The sequence below is a fragment of the Rhopalosiphum maidis genome, chromosome 3, assembly GCF_003676215.2.
Source record: "Rhopalosiphum maidis isolate BTI-1 chromosome 3, ASM367621v3, whole genome shotgun sequence".
Classification (NCBI taxonomy): Eukaryota; Metazoa; Arthropoda; class Insecta; order Hemiptera; family Aphididae; genus Rhopalosiphum; species Rhopalosiphum maidis.
In genome coordinates this window covers 3,286,846-3,310,473 of record NC_040879.1, presented here as the reverse complement: position 1 = coordinate 3,310,473, position 23,628 = coordinate 3,286,846, and positions in this window count along the sequence as shown.

Here is a 23,628-nt window from a genome sequence, read left to right as displayed (position 1 = left end):
ATATTTTTCTCAACCGAAAATAAGCTTTAGGAATAAATTGAAGCGATGTCGAAACATAACAAAACCTAAATAAATATTAAATTTTTAAACTATTTTTCACCTTTATTATTTTTTTTAACTCAAACAATTAGGTACCTTATGTATAAAAAAACCAACGTAATTAATGACTGTAAGAGGTTTACTTACGCAGAGGTACTATCTCCTTAGCCTTTAATTTTAGTAAGATTTAATGTTATTAATGTTACTAAAATTATAACAATACAAATAGTCCATGTATTCACTTCATAATTGCAGTTAAATCTGAAATGAATAATAAAATATAGTTAATATTTTAAACTGGTTCCATAGCCAACTATATTGTATTGTAAAAAATAATAATTAATAATTATTAAGAAATTTAAGTACTAACAAAAAAAAAGATTTTTATAAAAACCTATTTAAAATAGAATCTCTTTTGAGTTCTTTATTATTGATTATAATTAATACTATGTTTTTTTTTAAATACTAAAACTAAAAAAATTATATATTGATAATTTTTTTACTAAACTTTTTTATTTTATTGTTTGTTAGTTATTTAAATGTATTTAAAACTGTATATTTTGTTCATTTAATGAACTTCATTATTTTAATATATAGACATATATATTTAATAAAATTGAAGTTTTAGCTATACGGCCATAGTTGACATTGGGTTTACATTTTACTTACATAGATAGTTACAAAATAATTCCTTAACAACTAAATATTTTATTACATGGTTGTTTCAATATTAATTTCTTTTGGGAATCAAAGGGTGTTCTTAATAATTGTCTTGTTTTGGTGTAGGGATTGGTAGAAGAACTCTGAAATATTATGTTTGTTTCATAATAATATATAAGTACATATTTATGTTTAGTTATTAATTTTACAAGTTGGTAACCTAATGATGTACATTGTTTAAAACTAATAGTTACAATTTTTATTTGTATACAATATACTCAAGGCTATAACCTTAAAAAAAATTAGTTTTACTGTCTACAAATAAATGTAAATGAGTATAATTTAATAACCTTAAATTAGTTTAGTATAACTATATTAATCATTTGTGTTAGTCCAAATTATGATTGCATGTAATGGATTAAAAGGAACATATTTTGTTCTTCTAAAATGTTTTAGAAATATAAGTGAAATAACTGGATTTTTAACATAGAATACTATCAGATATTTAATAAAAATTATATATATTAATTATCATTTAAATTAAATTATTCTTTTCTTGTTGGTCATTGTCATTATTGTTGTACATGTCTATCAATTTAACACCTGATAGTTGATAAATTAGTAAAATAATGTATACTACTAGTTATTTTCTGAATATTATTTTATTGGTCTACTTTGTCATAATATTATGTTTAGGAAATATGGTGAGTGTACAGGTAAATCAGTAAATTTTATGAAAATCATTAAGTGTTTATATCAGTTTGAAAAAAATCTAATTGCACGACATATTTTTTTTTCAGTAATTACCATAAGAACTGCAGAATTCTCAATATGACTCATAATGGTAAACAAACTTGGATACTTACTAAAATAATAATAGTAAACTTAATTTTTAAAATGTCAGTAAAGTTAATGCTAAGTAAACACGGAGAAAAGTTATAAATTACTTATGCAAAGACATCCTTAATTGTTCTTAAAAATATGAAAACTTCTTAAACTGCTTATATTGTATGTACATAAATTGCATTTTCTTGATGAAAACAACATTGAATTTCTTCTCTAGGAATGTTGTAGAGTGTTTATAAATATTGGTAGTTTACTCTAGATAGCTTCTAACCAACTCTAAGGTATTGTGGGTGAATCCTCTTAAGTAAATTACAAAATATACAACTAGGTTTTAATTCTTATTTTACAACAGAATATAGTAGGTATTATTGTATTGAAGTAATATTCTTTAGACAAAACATGAAAAATATTGTTTGGCGAATCGAATAATTATCTAAATAATCCACGTATTATTAAGTTTATTTTTCAGATTTGTGGTGCAAAAGATACATGTACCATTTCCAAGGTTGATCCCACAGTCTTAGAATAATAAGTATTCAAAAATACTTTCACTTTAAAATTAGTATTATACATTTATAAGCATTCAATGAAAGTATAAAAATATTGTTATGAAATTATATTTTTTTTTTCAGTAGGTAGTCATCGTGTATAACAAATAATTAAAAAATAATTTAAATAATATAATATAAATATTATTAATTAGTATGCACTTGAGTTTAGATATCATGTTAACTGTGTTCAGTTACAAGCCCAAATTTTTGACAACATAGGACCTGTGACAACCTTGTAGAAATGTATCAAAATGTATTCCTATAATTCATATACCAAGAGCATAGGCGTGCGCACGGGCGAGCCGGATGAGCCCCAGTTCGACCGGAATATTTTTAGGGACATAGTAAAATTTAAAATTTGTGTATATTAAATTTAACTCTATCATTATATTTGTGGAGACTTGAGATAATGAAAATTGTATTTGTCGTAGTAGTGAAATAAAATAAAAATATTTGTATACCACCACATAGTTTTTATTGATTTATTTATCTGATTGAAAAATTGTGCACTAAATGTCAAAATATGGACCTATAGTATGACTAAAGAAGTACTAAAGAGTCTATACTCTATAGCAGGGGTCGGCAACCTTTTCTTAGGGAAGAGCCATTTTTATTATATATTACATATTATTACTTCATTGAGAAATTGGTAGGCAATAAAGAGCCGTAGGTTGCATGTTAAAGAGCTGCATGTGGTTCCGGAGCGGCAGGTTCTCGACTCCTGCTCTATACTATAGATAATAGCCTATCGCCTATGGAAAATAAGAAAATTAATTTATCAATTATTACATAATTACACATTTATATATTACCTACTAAGTTTATAAGTATAATAGTTAGATATAAAAACATGCATTAGGTATGTATTAATATAATATGTAATTCTATTTTTAACTTAAAAAATATACAAGTACTTATGTCTAGCACATTAATGTCATATGCACATTGTACATACAACTTGATTATAGGTAGATACATAGTATACAATTTTAAATTTACAATTATTACAATTAGAATGTATATGTACCTAGTATGTTAATGTGTCAAAAAAATTAGGGGCATTGTTCAAGTATTAGGGCACTAATTCTTCCAGGCTAGACCGGAAATTAAAGTGTGCGCACGCCTATGACCAAGAAGTCAACAACAACCGTACCAAATAAATCAAATACTACCTTCATCGATATTACTTATGAGATCCAGTTCGAACGAATTGTCATTTTTAAGCTGACCACAAAGGAATTGATTAGGCCAAACGCAAACATTATATTATTATCTTTGTTGGCAAGGAATTTTTTGATTTCCACCTACAACAATCAAATTGTTATCACGTTTGTAAATGAGCAATTTTAAAGCGCATAAGTATTTTTCAATCATAAAAATATTATAGACAGGACTGATTGTCCTGTACTCTCCGGCGTTGTCTGCGTTCGTCGATCACTGTCCAATGTCCATTGATCAAGTTGTTAGTTATTTATTATGAATAATGGCTTATCACGCGACACACGGCGACTGTTGACGACGATAACATAATATTGTTATCTCGTCTAGACGGCGACGTTTTCGAATACACGAAACGTTTCGTCAGTACGCGACCCAATAATATGTAATATTGTACCATTTGTATACAAATATGAGGGGCATTAACATGGCTAAATATATTGATTTAGATATATACTATATTAAGCCACGGCCCATACAATATTGGTATAATAAATATATACCTTAATATAACAATAATAATAATAATAATAATAATAAAATAAAATATTTATTAAATTAATTAATAATAATCAGGGCGCGGGACTTATAGCACTTAAAATCTTTAAAATAAGTGCTTAAAAAAGTACTTAAAAACTTATTAGACGATTCTTACATGGAAAAAAATTCTTTAAGCTATTCTACCATTAGCACCTACTAGCCTATTAGCTCACATTATATTAGATAGGTAGATATAGTAAGAGTTTTGCTTAAAAATTCCCATTTTTGATAATTTTTTTTTTTGTTTTTTTTTTTCAATTACCTATGCATTTTTCGTGTTTAATATAATTAAAATCAAATTAAAATAAATTGCAAACCAAGATATTAATTAAAAATGAAATCCAAATCGGTGTACACTGACATTTGTAATATACAGGGCTCGGGACTTATAGCACTTAAAAATCTTTAAAATAAGCATTTAAAAAACTTAAATTTTAGCAAAAGTATTTAATCAAAAATAAAACTTTCTTTTACGTGATAAAGTAGGTACTAGACATAATTTGTAACTGTGCTACAAATGATATAATTAAAAACTACGAAAAATATTGAAACGAAATAATTTGGAAAAGTTTCTAAATAAAAAAATAAAAAAATCTTTATATTAAAAAAAAATCAAATTTCACTTTCGAGACATTTTACCTTATTGTTTATAGATTTTCCTAGGGATTTTCTGAAAAAACCATAAAAGTAGAAAAACTGGTCAAAAAAGCAAAAATAATCAGAAAACTGGAAAAAAGCATATGGTAATATTCTATTGACTAGCTGTATTATATTACTTTGTCTGGAAAATAATGAACAAATACAAAATACGTGACTATATCGGTGTAGTTTGGATTTAGTAAACCACAGTTAATGAGCAAATCGATGTCGATACACACACACCGGCTGTCATATAGTATGTTGTCTACCATTAGTTTTATAAGTATGCCAAAATGAAAAATTATTAATTAATAATAATTTATGATAAAAATATCTAGTGATAAGTACATAATAACGGTATCTGAACGCTCTATAATAAAGAATGTAAGAATACAATTTATTTATTTGACGTATTCTTTCTTACTTTAGGCTTTAATAAGTTGTTTAATATACTTTTCGTTTGCAACATACAAGTCTCTTTTCTTGGTAATTACTTAACTAATTACCGGAAACCTAAATTAGTTTTACCAGAACACTATAAGAACACTTGACTTATATTTTTAAAAAACCGGAACCTTTTAAGCAATCAAGTACCTATTTGAATATCTCGGAACCCAAAAATACAAAGGATACCTTCCAGTTTGCTGCAAAAGTGTACTTATTAGTCATTAATAATAACCAATGCATTAAATGGTATTAATGGTATTACGACTTGATACGTCTTGTATTACTGCATGTAGTGCATAATATTATCGTGGTGTAAGTAAATATAATTACCCATACCGCGTACAACGGTATTATAAATAACGATACGCCCGTATTGCTCAACTTGGACATATTTTTACTTTTTAGCCAGGAGTAATACATAAATTAAATATCAAATAATAATAAATTTGGCTAATTAATCCGATTCAGTCCGTAACCCGGACAACGCCGGGTAGATGGGTAGATATCTAATGCACTAATACCGACACGACGTGCCCATACACGCATATGCATGCTATGTGTTAGGTACTATATTATATATGATTACCTATACGTCTTACGCGTGTCGATACGATACAATAAAATAATATTATGTACCGAGCTAGTACGGCTAACTAGTAACTAAAATACTTAATATTATATTTTAATATAGACAGGTATATCCAAGTACAATGACGGATATCAAACAGTATATAGGTGCGTTAGACAGGTAGGTAGTAATGGTAGTATATATTGTGTAGGTTATGAATAGTTATGATGATTTGGCCATTAGGACTACACGCCACACTTATAATATATAAGTGGCATGTGGGTATCAATATGCTCTATGCAAAAGTGTGGAGTACCGTCTATAGTCGAGTAGAAGTACATTGGCATTCTAATACTTTATATTCTTTCTTGTACCTATTTGAATATGTCTTGTTAATAAAACTAATATATTTCAAATACTTTTGTTATAGGTTTGTTTAGAAATCAAAAAGTCAAATCTCGCTGATAATGATTGTATGAAAAAATAAATATAAATATATATTATAGAACGTGTGGTATGAGTTATCATGGTTTATTAAATGGATCATATTATTTTAAAATTATGCACCAGTATGATTTACATTACAGATAAATAAATGAATAATAATTGAATATAAATATTGAAAATAATTATTATAAACACCAATTGTATAAACAAATATATACGAGAATATAGGTACCTTATACTTTTTATTTTATAAGATTATTTTTTAGTTTTCATTTTTTTGTTATTTTAAACTAACTTATTCAGCGTTTTATTATAAATGATAATATTACTTTCGTTATTGCGTATGAAAAATGTTGCTTTCAAAGAAATATCCAAAAGAGGGTTTCCAAACAAAAAATTATTGATTCGATCCACCTCGATGAATCAAATTTTGTCTGAATTTTAATCGTTAATAAACCAACACAAATTATTATTGTCAAAATTTTTCTATGTTACAACAACATTAGGTTATGAGTCGATGTTTAAAAAGTTATTAAGATCATTCATTTCGATTATGTTTAAACTATTATATAATTAATTAAAATTAAAATGCCTAGGTCATACATTGGTAAAAGGTAAAACAGCATTTAGATATAATGGAAATTTAAAAATAATCACGTATTTTCTTGTTATTGGAAGATTGTTGGGAAATCACATGTTTGAATTGCTGGCCAAATCTATAGATAATGTTTTTTAAATTATAACTATAACGGATTTTTTATTACAACAGAGAAAATAGTAGGTATTCACAACAATGGTCAATGGTTCTAATTTTTAAGAGTTTTAACTATAAAGGGGTAAGCAATGTTGAACTTTATATTTAATTTTTATATAGATATAATTAATAAAACATTCAATTAATTGTTACAAAATACTATTATTCATCAATTTTAAACTTTTAAAGTGTATTTATCGCTGTGTTCTTGAAAATTCTAATAATTAAGAATTACCATTGAAAATGTTTATAGTTCTATAATAGGTCTATAATAATTTTTATCATGATATTATATTTTATATTGTTTTAGCTGTTATATGATACAACAATTTAAATTATTTAGACCCTGTATATAATATATAATCCTGTATAGTCCTGTATAATTTATACTCTAAACCCACAGTATATCAATAAACCAGTCAAAAATCACATTGCAAAATGTGAAAATGTGTACTTATATGTTTGTGAAATAAATAAAAACGTCCCACAAAATCAACAGAAATAATTAACAAAAAAATGATTATGTTTATTTAGTATGATAAGTTATTTCTACATACTCCGAGGGCTCAAACAAATTAATTTTGAATTTGTACTGTCAACAATAATTGATGAACTCTTTTCAATACTTGCACTTACATTTTAAGATTAAGATATATATTACTAGATATTTTAAAGTATATAGTGTATACAACTTTCTTGTCTCTGATTTACATGTATGATCAATTTTAATAATTATTTGTTTTGCTTATTATCTTATATATTTTTTAGCAAACACATTGATATTATATAATTATATATTTAATAGATAAGTACAATAATATAATTTGTATTTCTTTCAGGGCACGGATAAAAATAAATATCGGGTGATTTGTTACCTACTCGATAAATTTTAAATTAACGCATCGGTAAGTAATCCTATTTTTTAAAGTAGAATAAATTAAAAATTAAATATGAAACAATGAGACTGGTTATACATTGTGTAATTTATATTAAATATAACTTACTGTTTGTCTAGAAGTATACCCAAAAAGAGAGTTCTCTGAATGCTCCTGAATAAAATATTTACAAGACAATGAAAAACCTTCATTAGACGTTACGCGTAGTCGTTGTCTAATAAAATGAATAATATGAAACCGGAAGATATTATAATTAATCATATTTATTTTAATTAATTAAATATATTAATATTTAATAAATTTGCAAACAAACAATAGTATGTTTATAGCATTTTTGAACTCTAAAAAATATAAGAAAATATTTATATTCAATGTAATAATATCAAAGTAAGTATATTATGCTTTAATGGTTTTATAAAAGCAATTCGAAGATAAAAACAATCAATTAATTTATTAATATACCATTTTAAAATTCATTTAACTATTATGCTCCATTTTACTATTCATTCAAAATATATACTAAAGTTTTTAATACACTAATGTATTAATAAAAATTTCTTACAAATTACAAAAAAAAAAAATAATATGAATTTGTTTAAAGCTAAAAGTTCTCAAAAATACTAAAATATATAGAATTTAATACAAATGTTTTTACGCGTCATGCTGAACAGATTTATTATTTATAGTCTCCAGCGTTCACGACCAAAAAATTATGTAAAGGTAATTATTGTCGTAACGATTAACCCTATTAACCCAATAATAGCAAATCATGGTATTTAATTTTTACTAAACATATGCTTATTATAAATATTAATTATAAGTTCCAAAGTATCAGAAACTGCAACTGAAATAAGTGGCTAGGAAGTTTCCAGGGTTGTAATGGAGAATATTGTGCAGCCACTTATTATTAATTGAGGGTAACAGTGAGAAAGTATATTATAGGAAGTAACTTTACTGGCTATAGTATATACTCGCTACTAATCTATCTAATTGGCTATTACCGATTAATTTTAAATACACGGATTGAAGTCATAATAAAGAATTTTAATTACTAAAAACCCAGAAGACATTAAAAAAAAACTATAAACTACGCTATCTACAAATTATCTAGTTATAGAGTAGGAATTATAGTTTATTACATAATTAAAAATAATTTAAAATGGTTAAAATATTTTTTCGAAGTATCTCAAATAGTTTTTTTTACATAATTGCAGCTGGAGAAGATTTTTGTGTCCTGACCTAACTTACAAAATAAACTAAATGTACATAATATTTTATTTGACGTGTAAATAATAATAATAATGATAAATTATATTTATATTGTTCCAAGACGCATAACATATTAAGTATATTTAATCAAGTTCCCCACTTTTGTATATAATAATAATGAAAAATCAGACACTATTCAACTGTATAATTATTTGTAATTCAAATTTAATTGATTTCTATTTGTATTAAAACATTAGATACTTGTGTAACCTATACCTACTACATAATAAATATGACTATTGGTAGTGCATAGGTAATAATAATGTATATAGGTCATAGTAGCCATGTAATATTAGGTATAGGTATCACCATATGGATATTAAATAATTTTAATTTAATTACTGCCATCGACCATGATATAATTAATAATTATTAAGAAACCATAAATGATGGCTATTATCATGGACGGTGTAATGCGGACGAATGATATGTTTCTTTAAACATAGATAGGTATAGTTATGTATAGATACAAATACAATATTTTGAATGCAAACATTTAATAACCCAAATTTCACACTTGACCTTACCGCATTAGTCTTAGCCCTTTTTTTTTGGATTAGATTTTTGGAATTTTTAGCTATATTTTAGAAAACAAATTGTTATGTTTTTGAGATTTTTCACTATGGTTAAGAACTAAGGAGGATCCTGACATCCTTTGGTAATACAAAAAACGTCTGTTTTATAAATAAGACCGCCCCCTCATTTTCTACTATTAATAATTTAGTGGATAATTTTTATGCAAATGTTGGCGTAGGTATCAAAATCAAAATTCGAATAAGTAGTTTATTAACCTTTGTATACTAAGGATAATAGATTTGGAAGGGTTATACGTGAAAAGATAGAGATTATCCAATAAATATAATATAGGTTATTATTTATTACGTGAAAACTAAATCGAGACTTAAAGAATTTATATTTTTAAATTTCAAATTTTAACGTAGTCATACTAATCGCGTTGTTTGAAAATCGGGTTTTTAACGAAACCTTAATATTACAACCACACTTAGTTCTTCAACGCGTTTTGCGCTTTTACCAGGAAAATAATTAAAATAATTGATTTATTTATTTGAACTAACGGCATACCTTCATCTTGTATTTAAAGTGTTTGAAATTATAACTAAATTCACAGCTTTAATGATGAGTTAAACATTAAAAGGTTAAAAATGTACACAATTGCAATTAATTTAACAGGTGTTATAGATATAATCTATTGAATTTTAATGTAAATATAATACATACGAAAAGTTAAAATGTTTAATTGGCTATCGACATAATGCTCATAATAGGGGAATATTATGTGCAAAGCTAGTCCGACTTAATGGTAGATAAAACGACCTCTTAAGTTTGGTATTAACAGTAAAAATAATGTTGAGTTGTTTTAACAAACGTAATGCTTGTAATGGCTCCTCAATAATTAGTTCATCTTTAAAATGAAAAATATTTATAAACACATTTGAAATGCCTTTTAAAAAAAATTGGGAAATAAATCTCGCGATCGTGTCCAAGTAGGCCATGGGGTTATTGTTTTGGTATTTCTTAAAATTTCGACTAATTTATCATATTTGATCGAATACCAATGATGGTGCCAGTAACGTAATAATCTAAATAAAAAAATATTATTCCTCGAAGCCTGAGATTCAAAAGCTGCAGCGGTGAGCATCAGTTTATTGGTACTCGAAGCATGTAAAATAAACGAGTTTAAAATATTTAAGCCTAAATTATATAAACCATGCGAGTTCCAGATATGGTATTCTTGGCAGTAAACTTGTTAATACCAGCAAAACTTCCAATGTTAAACCCCGAAAACCTACATAATTCAATAACATTGTGACACATTAATACATTATATTATATACGTACTTCACTCATAACATTAAATATATATTATGCAGCACTATAAATATAATAATACACCTAGAACCACCGGCTGTTGTATTATTATGTGCAGTGAAACAAACAAATTTATATGTTGTAATAATAAGTTTAAAACTATTAACATAATAAATCCTTTAAAATAGGTGCACTGCATTACTGCAGTAATATTACCTATTGTGAAACGTAAAATAATATTGAGTTCCTACTTATAACAAATATATTTATACATAGCCGAATACTCCCATTAGGTACACAATTTAAAAAAATACCTATACATTTTCGTCTTGTATAATATTATATTTTATCAAATCATAATTATTATTTTATATACAATTATTTTGTGTTACTCGGATATCAATTATAAAAAAAAGTGTTTTTTCGTTGGCTATAATTTCATTATAGCAGGCAAGTGTTTCAAATACAGTTTCATAAGATTTGAGTAGGTACGAGTACCTAATATGAATAATGGACTGTTGTTAAAAAAATTAAGAGTAAACCTACTTTTATATTTCATTATTTATTTAAATAATTTTTAAAAGCATTACTTTTATTACAACAGTGGGTAACTTATCGTACTTATGTATAATAATGTAATTTATTTACCAGCTTATGTAATACAATTATTACAGCTATATACGTATATATACATATAGATAAAAACGTAAAACGTAATAATTGTTTATTTTCGTGAATCTTTATTTTTAACTGGTTTCATAATATGTTAATTGTAAATACTCATCAGGTATTGCTTTTTTCGCATTAAAGAAAACAAAAAAAAAACGAACTTTAGAATAATATTTAAATTTAATTTCACCTGATTTTCAACTGTATCGACAGAGCATGGAAATAATAAAAAATTACCTCTCAAAATATTTTATTTTCAAACTAAACCAAACCAACTAAAATACACAGTTGATGTACAAAAATTACCTTTCTCTTGGCAAATTTATATGTTGTTTTCGATTATTCGTACGCACGAGTATAATTTAGAATCAAAATATGTTCATTTTTTTCCAAAATCATAACCGACTATTGAAAATCAAAGTATAATATCTGGAGTGCTATATGTTTTTAATTTTGTACGATGTCCGGAAAACAAACTAACAAACAAAAAGTAATCACTATATAGGAATAGTAGATATAGGTTATAGGTATGCATGAACCTTGTATAATAGGTATAATTATTGGGGCCTACATAATATTATGATACGCAGTACATGAATCATAACATATACGATTTGATTATATATTACATAAAACTGCAGTACAGAAATCGGAGTGTTAGAATATCAATTTTAAATTTTAATTCTAATGTATAATTTAGCCATCAACGCAATTTAATGAAGACTATAAAATAGTGAAATGCAAACCTATTTATAATATTAAAAATAGGTGCTTGCACATTTATTATATTTGTTGAAGATTTAAATATTTAACGAGTTCCATATTATTATGTTTACTGTCAAACACGCTATCGCCGTTTTATCGCGCAAGTCTCTGTATACAGTATAAACATCATATAGGCGATATCGTAATAGTTTCGGTGATGATAGGCATATATTTTATAACGATAAATCAATAACAATATAAATTATTAAAACACAAAATCATACGCGCGGCACATCACGAGTAACGAGAATGTTGTAAAACGTACCCCATCCATTTATTTTAATGTCAGCGGTATTATTATTTTTAGTAAAAATCGTTCGTATTTCGTAACGCGATTATGTGTGAAATACCTGTTTCAAATAATATATTATAACTTTCTACGCTGCAAAAAAAAAAAAAAATCATACATAATTTTGTACGTTTTACCTAACTATGGATGAAAAATAAATTATTATTCAACAATGTATTATAATGGCGTATGTAATAATAATATTATACTGCATCCATCACCGTTTCTCATCCTTTTTAGTAAACCTAGTCGACTCTCTCCGTCACTCCAGCCGGCCCGATCACCTGTTTCATTCAGCCTTCGGACTGTCTATCTCTTTCTCCGAGTCGTCCAGTAAACCTACAATACTAATAACTGCCGTAACTGCTGATGCTGTGCGTTCGGCGTTTTGATATGTAGCTCCGGTGCTCGGCTGCCGTAAATGTTAAGTATTGATAAGTAGGTACACAAGAATTTAAATGATTTGTTTTTTGTATTTCAAAAAAAAAAAAATAGTAAGCTTAACTTAAAAATTGTAACCGGTTAGTACCTATAAAATGAATATGTGTAAAACACCCATCAATTGAGAACCGACAACTAATGAATTTTATTTTTGTGAAGATGGGAGTTGTTATTGCAGGTTACCGTTAAGGCAGTAATCAAGATAACTATGTACATACCTACATATTATTAACATTGAATAGATAGGGAGCTCCTTATACATTTTCATATCAGGTTTTTATAATCAAAAACTAATCCCAGTAAAAATAATGAACGGTCTTAAATGTTTTATTTATTTATTTTTTATTAAAAGCTTTTATAGTAAAAACAATTATATGAGTAGTATTTAACCTTTTTTAAATCATTTTTATGTGTTTTAGTTTTAATTGTATAGGTAATAGGTATATATATATATATATTTATATATAATTGAATTTAATTGTCAAACAGTTTTTTTAATAACATTCCTGATTTTTCGATTGTACCATTATTAATGTATATTATAGTCGTATATAGTTATATATTAATTACAGTTTTTGGTTCCAGAATAAACCACTTATTACTACCTAGCATTACTTTTTTCAAGCTTTTTGAATTAGCTCAAAAAGAGCCAAAATATTTTTTAAATTATACCATAAGCAGAAAACTTTAATATAAATATTTGATAAAAACTTCCTTCAAGTATCTACGGTTATTTGTTTTCGAATTTCAACAAAATGTAAGAAATAAAGTTATTTTACGCTTGAATATCGTTCAAAATATAAGTTTCAAATACCCATAAAAAAAATATATAGAATTACACTCAACTTTTCTTTTTTTATTATTCCAATGATAACACATTTTAAGGAATCTTGTATTAAACTGGTTTTATATAAAAATTCCTGTTTTTTCCTAGTTTTGTTTTTGTTTCAAATTATAAAATTATAAATGAAAATACTAGGAATTATTTTCTTTTTTAAAGTATAGGTATCCTTTTTATTCAAAATGTTTCAAGTATTTGTCTGTTAATTTAATTGTCTCTTAAATCGTCTAATAAGATAATATTTATAAATAGGTAATAATTACGACTTATCTAGAAAATCTCGGGCCCGAAGAGTTCTATAGTACAAGTTTTGTAGAGCATCCATTCGAAATATTTTTTAAAGGTATTCAAATGCATGTCTGAAAAGCCTATTGAAAGTATTTTTAACGAGTGTGTACGGTAACGGTGGTACTACGGTAACTCGTGATTACTCCAGCGACCGGGGTCGTCACAATTTCCTGTCGGGAGTTTCCACTTTTACTCTGACGGTCATAATACGGCCCATACATCTGTGTTACGTGACAATACTATAAACTAGTAAGTGCGAATGGCGGTCGACCGAGTTTCAGGATGTCCGTCGGCCCCGAAATGAGTAACCGTCGCAAAAATAAAACGACCTAATGACATAATTTTAGAAAATATATACATACATAATGGTATTTGTATTACCTATAGTATATACTAAATGTCTAAACGCATGACGCAAACAAAATGGACCTGCGAAGCGCCTGCAGCAGTACTATTCTCGTACTGTTTTGCACCACGTGACCTTTGAACGAAATCAAATATGTACGATTTCTCAAAAAACCTAGTCTACAGCGCTATAATTATTCAAATCAAATCATTTTTTTTTTCGTATTCATATGGCTTAATAATGTATCAAGTATAGCCGTAGGTAATATTATACAGCACGCCTGCTTATGGATTTGAAATCTTTTCAAACGCCGGACCTTTGAAGAAGTTGTCTTTCAATTTCTTCGAAGTAGTTTCTAAAGGTTTATCACTTTATTATTTATTAATCTTAAGAATCTCCTGCACCAAAATGAGCAAACAGAAGGAGTGCTTGACACCAGGCTTCATCACGCTTTCCGACTTCATATTTATAGTTTTATCTCAAAATAATTGTAAGACTACAACAGAGGTCTAACCTGCGTTTTGCTTTAACTCATAATTTGTTATACAGAAGAGACAGTTGTAGAGTATCTCTCATAAGTTTGGTATGCAGATGACATTGGTGCATAACAATAATTTAGACTATTGAAGCAACATTTATAAAAATTACAATACATGAGTAGGGACACCTTACGTAAAATGTGTTCCCAAGACATTGAAAACATTTTTTAATTTTCCTAAAATATCGTGGCGATACAGCCTCCTCAGACCCCTTAGTTACGCCACTCTATTAGACTGTATTACTGTAGTATATTTCACTAAATTTTAACCATTCTTAATTTGTTCTTCTCCTCGATCGAACGCCACTTGGTTGTTGCGAAATTATATGAACCTTATAATGAAATGTAAATAAATTATTTAAAAGTAGTACATTTGTCCAATTAGTCTACCAACGAGCAAATTATGCAATAAAATAAGTATTTTAAACTATTTGATTTCTGCATCTACACTTGACATAAAATTAAATCAGTTCAATTTATTAACGTTTTGCAATACATAAACCAAAGGTTTAAATTGAAAATATTAAATTTTAATATTTCATTTGAGAATATGGTCACAAAATCTTTATTTTTAAAATATGTACCTAATTTGAATTTTTCGAAAAGGCTAGAACATAAATTATTATAAGACCAACGTGGTACTGCGTTAGTTATAAATATATTATTTTAGGTCTATTTCATATTTATAATAACTAAATAATCAAATAATTTCAATTCGCAATAACTATGACATCACACAACACTGCGTTTTATAGATTTATCATATGATATTATTATAGTCACAATAAATTAGATACACAAGTCTCATAATACAATTTCGTTCCGACTAGACACTATATTATATTATAGTCGTTAAATGTATTAGATAATAACATTTAATTAAAACATAATTGTTTTGCGTAACGAATGTTGGTTAAGTTGACGGCTAATGTGAAATTTAATAAATTTTTATTAACGTACGTGTCGTACAAAAACAATACATAATTATTTTCTCACTGTCTATAATAATAACTCATAAATAATATATTATGTTAAATACATATTGCTACTTGTAGCCACGCGCAGCTTTATCAATTCTCAAATAAAATGCATTTTGAATAACATATATTTATTCTCATACAATTATATGCTAATAACGGTCATTTATCATGTGTGTTTGAGGTAAAAGTTCGTTGTTTAGTACGTTAACCGACTCCAAACAAATATCATTAAACTCTCGTGAAAATTATTATGGACTTAATATTATCATAAAACGTTTGGGTCAGAGCCGGAGGGAGAGAACGTTTAAGTCGTGACGATTGATGAACCCCTCCTATATAGTAAGCGCTTACTCAGGTATTATACGGTTTACAAGTCGGCAGTACATACTGTTTTCTACAATCTAAAAAAGTAAATCTTTTCATGTAGGAGGTACCTATTATTAATTGTATATTATCATTATATAACCTTCAATAAATTTAGATCAATTCAATTCAATTCAAAATTCTTAGGTTGACGGTAGATGTTATAATCTATAAAACGCAAATTAAAATTATTGCTTTTAATCATAGAATTTCACCTCAATTTTGATTAATCAACACGTAAATGTAAATTAACGTTAATTAACACGTAAAAACAGTGTTAACAAAACAGCTTAGTACAAAAAATACAAAAAAATCGATTGTCAAAATGAAAAAAAATGTCTTTATTTACTATTATACGTTATAGTCATTATACAGATAAACTCGTGTACCTACTATGATTTAAAAAATGATAATATTACAATGATGAGTATTACGAGAACAGTTAATAAAATACATTTCTGTGCAAATAAAATAAAATACGAGTATATTCTAAAAACATTGAAAATTGAATTGTGACGAGTTAAAATTTAAAAAAGGGTGAAAGTAGGTAGCTGCTGTAGTATACTGTAGTTGTAGGTGTCGACTAGTAAACCTCGTCATTGAATAAGACAATTCACTAGAATGTATGTGTTAAATTTGAATTCGACAATAAATCAAACGATTCTTGCTATGTGCAATACAGTCTGTCAGTATACATAACTATTTACTAAGTATTATATTTTATAACATTAATAACATTATTTATATTGTTATCATAATACTAATAATTAACTAATTTGTTTTACTAATATAATAATACGGTAGGTTGAATTAATGTTAACCGAAAACATTGCATTTATATTATATTATAAAATACATTTATATCATACATAATTGTTATTGACTTTTGAATCAATACGAACTTAAGACTAAACTTAGTACTTATATATTTTTAACTACGAAAAAATACTAAAGTTTTTGTAATTATGACGAATTTTATCAAATTTTTAACTTAATAAAACTAAATTAAAAATCGATTTTGTCAAAAACGGGCTTACGTAAAAATGCTCGTTTTCTTTATTTTGTTTTCAATTATTAAGAAAAATACTGAGAAATTTTACTATCCTCTAACCCCAAAAGTACTTACTAGGTACATTTCGCTGTATAAACTCAGGTTCCCATAATCCTATTTCCACAAATTTTAAAAATCAAAAATTTCGAAAATAAACACGCATTAATAAATATATTGACGAGGTTGTTTTTTTTTTTATTTCATAATTATGTCAATGACTCAAAAAATAGTAAAATAATTATTACCATCACACCAATAACGCAGCGACAATAATAGTCTAATATTGGTATGATACATATTAGTATACATACTACTCCAGACAAAAGATAAACATAAAAGGATAAATCAAATATATTGTTTAAAAATTAAATGAAACTATTTTTTTTTCATATTTTATACACAGTACAGATTAAACGTGCATGACGCATATATATTATGTTAATTGAATTTCTTATTTAATTATAATGTGATAGAAATAAAATATTAAAAATAATTAGAAAAGTGGACGTTCTTAATTTCTTATGTTTCGAATATAGGTCACAATGTATTGGGTAGGGGTGGATATGTCGTCATATGCAATTTTAAAGTAATACTTTTTAACTTAAATTAAATTTATTATAGTAAGTAATTACTGTAATGAGTAGAGAACTGTATGTTATTTTTTAAAACATTAAAATAGGCAGGTACTTCGTAGTTATATAAAAAAAAAAAATGAGAGTATCGTTTTTGTAATATTTTTATAAAATACAATTAAAAAGTAGTAGGTCCTTATCGTCATAAGCTACATTGCAACTGTTTTATTTACAAATAGTTTAAACATTAACAACCGTTCAAGTTATAATAAAATATAAAATAGCCGTGTTGGAAAAATAATCATAGGCGTTCAGCAATTGACTTATAGATATTTTATTTCTCCGTCTGCCAATTAATTAATAATGTTACCATTATGAGCTAGTTTATTTATACGATAGTATTAGAACAGCTATTTTTATTGAACTGTTTGTAAACATTAATTAAGTACTACACCTTTTATGGACAAGATAAATTTGCGTAAAGCCTTACGAAAATCAATAGTTATATGTAATATAAAAATTTAGTCACGTGGATAACTGCAGTCATCACGATAAACAATTTACAGTAAAATTAAATTTATTTTAAATTGCTTATTTTTTCATTTATTTGGAGATGAAGTCTTGATGTTATGTCATTCTTATTAATTTAAATAAATATATTATATTATTAGTTAATTATTTATATACCAATAATAACAAAATTTCATAGCTAAACTGTTAGGTAATTCACTTTTCCAGTATAATGTTGTTTGGAATGTACACACGATATAGCTAAAATATGTAAAGTAAAAATTGTATTATTAAAATGATAATCAAATGATATTTAGAAGGGAGATAAACCTGAAAGATTGTCGTACCTAACTACATGACTTTTTTAACGTTTTCTTTTAATTCTCTCTAAACAAAAAATACCGTTTTAATTGTTTTAAGCAATACAAAAAACATGTTTTAAACGTGTCTACCTTGAGACAAACTGCGCACGGCAATCGCCCTCTCTAGCGAGAACACTATACTATATGCATCATGTATGTTGCACTATCTCAGTTCAAAAAGATTTCATCATCAAAAGTATTGAACTGTGTTTTAAGTAAAATGAAAAAAATTTCGTTACACTATACTTGGAGTCGATTACTTTCTTCGTAGTCGTATATGGGGAAGCATGCAAGCACGTTTTTATATTTAACGCGTCTTCTCCCCTTTGTCGGACACCAGTTTGTGTCGATATAATATTTTTAAATGACATTGCACGGAAGCCAGCTTAAAATTACGCTATTGTGAATTTTGTGATGTACATTATGAGAACGTCCGTAACATAAAAATTAAACTTGACTTTCTATTATTATTGACGTCGGCGTTACGAAGTCAGCTAGGTCTTCCGCACAAAAAATAAAAATTGTGTAACCGAGAGTTTGGTAACGTCTCGCGTTATTATACTTGCTTATCTACTTAAAAATAATTGAATATAAACAACGTGCGTTTTATTGTTTTGCTTCCTTTATTTTTTTTTCTCAAATATATTTCTATGGTAAAAATCCAGTGTAAAAAGCTGAATTTGCATAATATGGTGAATTGCGATTATATTATTGTAAAATAAAAATTAAAAGCTTACATAGCTGATATTTGTCGGTTAAACGATCTTACCGGATATGATTAAAGATAGATCTATTATGGGACTGCATCGATTTATTTATTAATTATTTTTTATTGAGCAGTGACTATATTTTACCTCTTTATAATATACTCGTAATGCTGTATAATGAATCTTAATGTATTTGTTACGTTACGTGGCAAGTGCTAATCAACTCTGATGTCTTTTCACTGTTTTAAGTATATTTTAATATATTTACCGATATAATTTGCATAGAGTTCTTCATTCTTTAACTAGCGAAATCAAAGAAGTCCTTCGAATTATCATCAGATTGATCCAAAAATATGTATTCGGTTATGATGGTACTCGTTTCGCTGTATAAATTAATTTAACAAAATTGGATAATTAATACATTAAAATTTAAATTGACCTTATATTTACTCTTTATTTTATAATTCATTATTAAATATTACTATACTAACTATTAAGCTACCTTAAATGTATGTAACTTTATTATTTATTTATTTTGATCGAATAAGTAATAGCTTTTAAATTCTATTGACCTTTTTCATTTATAATCTTTAACTTACCAACATACAGCCACATAATACACAGTTAAATTGTATAGTACCAAATACTTAATAAAGCAATAAAATAAATTAATAAAATCAATATCAAAAAAACTATTGTTATTTATTATTATTTTACAGTATTACAAAATTGTACCGGTAAATTTACTGAAATTTTTTTAGTACGTTAACATTTTATTTATTAGCTTTTTCGATTTATGTAGATAAGTTTTGTTTCTTTAGTAAATAAGCTTTAAAATTTAAGACAACGGAATGATTTTTTTTACAGAAATATTCAAACAAGATATTATCAGGAAGATTTATCGATTACGATAAAACATATATTTTAGAAAAGGTATATAATTTAATGTATCAAATCTGCTGGCCACCTAGTAGCTATTGAATCTACGGACTTCTATTCATAATATTATCTACATATCGATTCATCTGAGCCGTAAATTTATAAAAATGATCAAAACCAGGATAGTTTATAAGTTGTACAATATATAAAGTATTAATATTTTATTACATTATTAATTAATAACATTAGACATAGTAATTAAAACTTGATAAAATATAATCTATTTTAGACTAAAGAGTGATTGCAATTTAAAACTAATAACCCATATAAAACCAACAAAACTAATAATCAACACTCATAAAAAATAAAAAATAATAAGATCAAGGATGATATTTTAATTTTAAGCCATAATACACCACTGAAAACGTTTATTCGTGTATTGATAATTTCGACTAACTGGCTACAATCAATAACTGTAGAAATACAGACATTTATTATTATATTTAAAAAATACAGTATCGTCATTTTTAAATTGATAAAAATTTAAAACCCTGACATGCAAAGGAACATTTTTCTTTAACTCAGGAACTCATATATAAGTTAAAAATATATAATGTGATATAAAATTGGTACCAAAAAAAAAAAAATAAATAAATAAATAAAATATATGAAAATATTGGGATAAATGGATGACCAACAGAATTTAATACTGATGGATACGGGTGTTTGTACGATAGTTGTAAAAAAAAAAACAACCAAGCGGCTCTGCTGTACAAAAGGTTTTATTATGGCTTTTCTAAGATAATACAATTTCGATATTAAAGCGGATTGGAAAGACTTGTTTAAATTTCATAATTTACACTTTAGATTAAGTGTTTATTAAATTGTTGATCTTGATAAATACGTGCACAAGTACCTACCTACATAGCTATAATCTTTTTATTAAATGCCAGCAAGTCAATTTTAGTATTATTTATTATTGGAATATTTATGTGATCAATAATAATATTGTTAAAACTGTAATTGATATATTATATTATATAATATTACACCATATTGCATATACTTTGTAACATATTGTTATTGTAAATGTAAATCACGTTATCATGTATTTCTGTAACATGGTCGTAAGGTCACTTGTATAGTAGTTGTGTATAAAGGCGATCAAATGCACATTGTTTTATAGTACCTATTGCCTATGTGTATACGTCATGTATGTCTCGTGAGCATAGTATACTTACATTGTTAGTAAACAATTCTTTTAACTTTCATGTTAAGAAATATGTTTTAGTTATAATGAAATATTACTTATTATTATTATAACGAATTGTGTTACTGTTCTATTTTTAATCGATCCACATTAAATGATAATATTTGTTTGAGATAATTTAAATATGAACCACGACAAAAAAAATCAAAACAAGATTACAACAAGAATACAAGATACAGTGAAACTTCCATATAATAAAGTCGAATAGGCATTAAAAAAAAATCGTAATATGGAGGAATTTGTTAAATAGAATTACGTATTCATTATTCAATGAGTCAATGAAGGTCATAGTTCTTAAAAAAGTTCGTTATATGGAAGTTTCACTGTAATATTGTGATGTTATTTTAATGTTTCTCGTAAGATTATTTAAATGGCTTAGAGATTTCTGTGAATGAGAAACCATTTTCTTCTTATCATGGAACTGTGCTTACTTATATGCTAATTTTTATGAGAGAGATAAAGACCAAAGTGTTTATTAATGACGGGTGGACGTGATTGGTATCTACCAATGTTGGGTATTAAAAAAAATGATTGCTTTTCTATAACCAATAATAAAGATAATAATTTATTATATAATATAGAACTAATATTTTAGTTCACACTTCGTCAATCAATACTCGTGCAAGGACTGTGTAATTCAAAAGACACTTGTACCATCTCAAAAAGTTTTTTTCTACTAAAATTGTAGTGTCATAATATCGTATACTGCAATGATAATTTATTTTTAATTATAATATTTTATTTTTGAGCATTGTTTGTAGATAATATGTATTACACGCCAGTGCTGTTACTAGAATTATATTATAACTAAATTTTAAAATGATAAGTTTAAATGAATTATTCAAATTAATTTTTTTATGAAAAATAATGAAAAAATTGGTTCATTAGAAAATAAATAACTTAGTAACAGAAATTTGAATTAGTACCGTTATTAATTAAAAGTTCGATTTTGAAAGGAATATTACTTTTATTTTTTAGAGACAAATGAATCATTATCTATATAAATGTCCTTATTAATAAATAATACATTTTTTTCAATATTATAAATGTGTTGACGTGTTAACCGTCTAACACTGTTTAGACTAGTGGTGACACCAGACGCTGATTGCGCTGTTAAACTTGAGTATGAATACGACGATCTGCGGTCACATATAACGTGTATAATCTAATGATACAGCGTTTGGTCGCTACAAGGTAAACGTATCTAAAGTAGTGTCAATAAATTTAATCAATTTTCATTTATATATTTTTATGCGTTTCATAACTATGATGAGAAATATATGTACAAATATTTTCATCATACAGGTATGTTATAGTTTGAAATTTAAAATGTGAAATCAAAATTTTTTTTTTAAATATAAATTATATAAAATATTATACATAACCATGCATATAATAAATACCAAATTTAGTGATTTAAAATACGCTGCCCATACCATTTACCTATTTTTTAAAATATAAACTAAAATTAAAAAAAAAGAATCCTAAATATTACATAATAGTTACAATTTGTTGATTCACTGTTTAGATAAATTGTTAATTCAGTAACACGGTAATAATCATAAATAAAAAAAATAATAAAAAATTCTATAAAAAAAAATTCATTTGAACGACCTAAAAATCATAAGAGTTCCTTGAAATACCAATTTCGTTCACGATCACGTTCTATATTTTGATTTAAGTGAGTGACGTTCACGTACCGTTCGCAAAATATGAATGTGAAGCGATGTCAAGTTGTTTCCAAACATTGGTTTTTCGTATTGCAAATTGCAATCCCAATAAAAATGATTAAAATTCGAACCAGATTAGCTGCAAGAGAGACTTACGTGTGCAATATTAGGAATAACATTTTTATAAAATCCACGCAGATTTAGTATGTATTTTTTTTTTAATTGTCATATAAAAGCCTTTTAAATTCTACCGTTTGTGCAACACTCTTTTGATTTCTAAAAGACATTAGTACTGCCTCTATACCTATAAAACTATATTATATAACGCGAAACTATCTTTTTTTAATTAATTTTAAAGCCCAATGACTAATACATTAATAATT